Here is a 5,603-nt window from a genome sequence, read left to right as displayed (position 1 = left end):
TGTCTGCAAAATTACTGGGAAATTGTTGACCATCACAAATTGGGATGTAGGGTGATACCGCCACTTGACCCAAAATTAAATATTACAGCAGCTGCGACGAATCACATAGTATATGACACCATAGCCGCAGCTGCTGCGAGCCTCCATTTAGAGGTCAAATCCAAGCATTATTTGACCTTTAGTTTCGTTTGCCAGAAGCGCTCTCGCACCCCCTCCCCCCTCCAAAAAAAAAAGAAGTGCCGTAATGCAGCCCCGGAATAATTTCGATCACCTGGAGATCTTTAACGTTCACTTCCATCGAACAGCACACGGGCGCATTTTTGCGTTTCGCCTCCATCAAAACGCGGCCGCCCCCTCCCCATCCCCCCAAAAGAGAAAAACAAACCTGGAGGAGACACTCAACCCGCCGCGGTGGCTCAGTGGTTAGGGCGCTCGGCTACTGATCCAGAGTTCCCGGGATCAAACCCGACCGTGCGGCTGCGTTTTTATGGAGGCAAAACGCTAAGGCGTCCGTGTGCTGTGCGATGTCAGTGCACGTTAAAGATCCCCAGGTGGTCGAAATTATTCGAAGCCCGTCACTACGGCACCTCCTTCATCCTTTCTTCTTTCACTACCTCCTTTAATCCTTCCCTTACGGCGCGGTTCAGGTGTCCAACGATATATGAGACAGATACAGCGCCATTTACTTTCCAAAAAACCAATTATTATGAATTATTATTAATATTAGCCGCCGCGGTGGCTGTGTGGTTACGGCGCTCGGCTGCTGGCCCTAAGGACGCGGGTTCAATCCCGGCCGCGGCGGTCAAATTTCGATGGAGGCGAAATTCTAGAGGCCCGTGTACTGTGCGATGTCAGTGCACGTTAAAGAACCCCAGGTGGTCGAAATTCCCGGAGCCCTTCACTACGGCGTCTCTCATAGCCTGAGTCGCTTTGGGACGTTAAACCCCAATAAACCATAAACCATATTATTATTATTATTAGGAGACACTCAAGCTTTCGCCTTGAATATATGACGCAATAGCGTTAATGAGTTAATGCTTTTATATGCGGAATAGGTCATTCTAAACTTTATATTCATAGGTTCCTGGGAGTCCATACACCGTTCTTCCGCAGTGGTGCAGCGGTTAAGGGATGCGCCACTGCCCTGGGATGGTAGGCGCTGCCACTGGTGGAGCTTATTGCGCGAAAGGTGGTCTCTGTGCTCACAATCGTTTGGACAGGTGGCAATGACGCTACAAGATCATCTGACCTTGGTGGCCCACCTAGGTTGCTTCTCTGGCTTGTGGCCACCTGGGCCGCCCTAAGCCTCCCATTTTTCTCTCACAACGCCTAAAATGCCGACGCCGGATTTTCTGCGCAACGGGGCTTTTACCGTTATCCCGTTAACAATTCGTACAGACACATAACACTGCGTACGTATGTGGAATGCGAAAGCATTACTGTCGCTTGGTGCATTGACACCCACCCACACACACATATCCGCATATTACGCCACCCAGATAGCTGTACAACGAACGGTTGCATCACGATTTTGATACAAGAATTTAGATTTTGAGGAAAGGAAATGGTATATCTCTGACATCTCGGTGGGCACCTCAATCGCACTTTAAAGGGTGGCGTAAAGAGTTTGAAGGAAGACAACTGAAGGTGCATATATGATCGGTTCGAATCCCTGTAGCAAGCTAGGCGCCAACTTGACAAGCACATCTAAGCTATATATGCAACGATAAATTGTATGAAACTACCCGGAACGCTGTACGACAAACGGTAGCGTCGCAATTTTGGTACGAATTTTGTCGGGAAAAGTGGCGCCATATTGAAGGCAGTCAGTGGGGAGTACATATAAAATAACGTCATGTATATGAGCTACCACAATATGTGATACCTGATTTAATATCTGCTGCGGGTCCTTGGACCCAATATATTAAATTTATTTTTGGAATATGGTGGAGTGCTTGGCTCCAAGCACCCTGGCACGGGTTGGCCCGGTATTGCAATGCCTCCGGGATCGGCCCTGGTCATATTAGCGCGCGCCTTTTCTTTCTATCTTTGCTCTCCTATCCTTTCACTCTCCTACTTTCAGCCCGCAGCAGCGAGCGTGGTTTGGCTTGAGCCATTAGGCAGGCCCGTGCACTTTCCTTTTCTTTCTTCCTATCAGCAACAGCAAGCAAGGGTGCACTAACATCGCATAGCACACGGGCTCCTTTTGCGTTTTCTCTCCATAGAAACGGGGTCGCCGCGGCGGGGTTCGAACCCGGGCACTCGAGCTCAGTAGACGAGCGCCAAAGAGCCTGTTTTTAAAACCTTTGTAAAGTCTTAGGTGAAACAACCTGTATTCTTTGTGGTGGCCCGGTAATGGGAAAAAAATTGTTAGCGGTTTAGCATTGCTAAGCAAATTTTGTGCTAAAGCAGTTTTGTGCAGGCGCACGGACGTCATCGCCACGTACCTGAAAGGGCGATTGAGGTGTCCACTGACCCCAGGGAGGCATTTATTTGTCTTGTCTTATGAGGAACGATATGAGGAAATATTGAAAGAAAGGACGCGCGTCACAACAACCACGTCATCTAAAGCGACGAGAGGATTCTTCGGCTGGCGCTCGAAGCAAGAGGACGTGTTTTTTAGCTCTCCGCTCCTTCGGACGCTGGACCTAAGGCTTCGCGGGGCTGCGGGGTCTCCCCAGGGAGGCCACAGACACCGTGAACGAGCGATGGCCTGGGTTCGGCGGTGACAATGAGCAACGCTGAGCAACAATGAGCAACAATGAGCAACAAGGGCAGGCCGCTCACGCTCACGATCACGGAGACGAACGCCATCCAAAGCAAGGTCGTCCAGCACCATTCGACGAATGCAGGCCGAGATCGCTGATCTGCGGGACACGGTGAGGTGCCTGACGGCGGCGCTCATCACCACCTCGGAGAACCTCGAGTCCGTCATCGGTACCTTTGACGTGTCGCCGGCGGACCCACGCGTTCTAGGATTGAGGGACGCCATGGCGCTTGCTCACCAGACGCAGGACTCCATGGCGGCTCCCTCCACGCCATTTCTGGCCACCCCTGCGCTTTCTGCCGCCATTGCTACACCTGGGGAACCGGCGGTGATGCCCTCTCTCCCTTATGTTGCTGCTGCGGGTTCACCGCGGACACCTGCAGCCAAGGAGAGCATGTGCACCTCGATGGACGAGTCTGTTCTCAGGAAACGGTGACGCTTAACGGGGTCCGAGGAGGAGAGGGACGCGGAAACCAACAGGGACATCGCGGTGGCCAAGCGGGAAGCTCGAAGCCCCCCCCCCCCCACCATCACTGTTTCCTCTCCTTCCACACTCGAAGGACCAGGGCATGCCCAGCACGAGCCCCGTGAAGCCTAGATCCATCCAGCCTGCTGCTGATGCTGCTGCTGTTGCTGCTGGGCCGACGGCATCCGGAAGAAAACCGGGTGCGACCTCATCAAATCCCGCCGCACGAGACCAGGCTGCGGCTGGGGCTTCGTCTGCTGGCAGCGAGCGCGCCCAATTCCGCGGTGCGCCGCAGCAATGCGCCTCAGACAGCGGCGACGCTGATGCTGGTGCCAGCCTGGTCCCGTGGAGCACCATCATTACCAAGGCGCAGCGGCATCAGAGAGCTGCCCTGGAGCGAGCCGCGGCTGCCGTGGGGGTCCCGTCCAGCCTGGTGGGGACGGTGCTGTTTCGATCGGAGAACCGGGGCACCGCCTTCACCAGGGAACAGGGCTGGGAGTTGGCCGAGGAGATCGGATCCCGTTCGGGCATCCTCGCCGTCCGGGTAAACATGCGGCGGGATGTGGTGGCAGTCGATGCGGGGAGCAGCGATGCTCTCCAGGCCCTGCTAGCCACAGCCGTCATCCGCGGCGTGCCGGTCTGCGCCAAGGAGCCTCCTCCTCGGAATCAAAGCTCCGGCCTGGTCTTCGGTGTGGACGGGCGCACGACGGCGGAGGAGCTGCTAGCGGCGGCGGAGTCAACGGTGCCGATGGTGTCGGCGTCTCTGTCGGTCAGCACACTCGCTCTCCGTTTTGCGGCGCCGACACCACCGGCGTTCATCACCATATTGAAGCGCAGACTCACGGTCCGCCCCTGCCGTCCCCGGCCACTCCAGTGTGCCAAGTGCGCCAGCCTGGTGCATGCCACTGAAGAGCGTCGCGCTCTTGCCCGATGCACGCGCTGCGTCGGGCCGCACGAGCCTGGTACTTGCGCGAGCAAGCCACGCTGCATTAACTGTGGGGGGCGGCACGCGGCCATGGACCCAGGGTGCCCGCACTGGCAGCGAGAGCGTCACGTGGCCACTTTAATGGCCACATCCATGACACAGATGTCCAGGGGGGTTGTCCGAGCCGTCGTTGAGTCTGAAACAGCGGCCCCACCCCTGCAACATCAGCAGGCGCCACGCGCGCTTTCTTATGAGCAGGCCGTCAGGGGAGCACCCCAGCAGCAGCAGCAGCAGCAACCGAAGCAACGGCCGCGCCGGCAGCGCCAGCGGTGATCCGGTTGCCCGGCGTCCCGTGCAGCGCGGCCCGAGCCTGCGGCAGCTTCTCATGGCCAGCCCCCTGACGCACGGGACGCGGAGATCAGACGCCTAAAGCTGGCGTTGCGCGTTCGCAGCGCACTTTTCCCGGAGGGCACCGATGGACACCGGGCTTGCTTAGAAGCAGCGGGTGCTCCCGCACAGGTAAGCCAGCATGATGGCTAGCCACCGGACTCCCTCCCACATACCATCCATCCTGCAGTGGAACTTGCGCTCACTTGCGGCGCGGTAAGCCGAAATGCGAGCTCGCATCGCACAGGATTGCCCGGGAGTTATCGCGCTGCAGGAGACGTACGTACGTTCACATGACGGGGAGCCCCAGATGCGGCTACCTGGCTACATTGGCTACCACTCAGCCACCACGTGCGAGGTACCCGCCTGTGCCGCTGTGCCCTGTTGTGACACATCTCATCGCCCCGGGAAATCCATTTGCGCGATATATGTGCGGCAGGACGTCCAGCAAATCCTCGTCGGCACGGCGGCGGCGACATCTGACGCCCAGGAGTGCGTGGTGGAGACAGTGCGCGTCGGTGGTGTTGACACGTCGGTGGCCAGTGTTTATGTGCGTCGAGTTGTCGCGTGGAACGCGCTGTGTTTTCGTGCTGTGTCTTCGTGCTGTGCCCCGCGCCAAATCATCTGTGGTGATTTTAACCCCCAACATAGTGCGTGGGGCAGTGCTGCCACTCCGCGCGTGGAGACGACCTGCACGACGCAGCAACGCAGCTGTGACTCACCCCCTTGAACTCCGGTGAGACCACCTTTCGATGACGCGGCACAACCGGCTCCTGCATCGACGTTGCCTTCGCATCGAGAGGCATCGAGGCGACATGGCGCCGATCACCATCTCTCTGGGGCGCAGATCATTACTCCATCCTAATCGAACCCACTGCATTGGAGGCTCGCCCCAAACGTGCCTACTCCATTACCAACTGGAGTGCGTTCAGGCGGGCGGTCAACGAGGCGGCGGCCACTGGCGCAGATTTCTTTTGAAGTCTAGTCCGAAGCGCTCACGCAGCCACCCAACGAGCAAAGGTAAGGGCAGGGCAGCCCACACTTGATATGAAGCTGCT

The 5,603-nt window shown here is 57.1% G+C and overlaps 1 pseudogene; it reads left to right on the top strand.

Moving 5' to 3' along the window:
* The first annotated feature begins 1,847 nt into the window (after positions 1-1,847).
* On the top strand, positions 1,848-2,022 carry LOC144126395 (U2 spliceosomal RNA; annotated as a pseudogene).
* The last annotated feature ends 3,581 nt before the right edge of the window (positions 2,023-5,603 follow it).

Source organism: Amblyomma americanum, chromosome 3 (genome assembly GCF_052857255.1).
Source record: "Amblyomma americanum isolate KBUSLIRL-KWMA chromosome 3, ASM5285725v1, whole genome shotgun sequence".
In the NCBI taxonomy this organism is placed as follows: domain Eukaryota; kingdom Metazoa; phylum Arthropoda; class Arachnida; order Ixodida; family Ixodidae; genus Amblyomma; species Amblyomma americanum.
The sequence above is the reverse complement of the archived record's forward strand: the minus strand, read 5'-3'. Positions and strand labels throughout refer to the sequence as shown.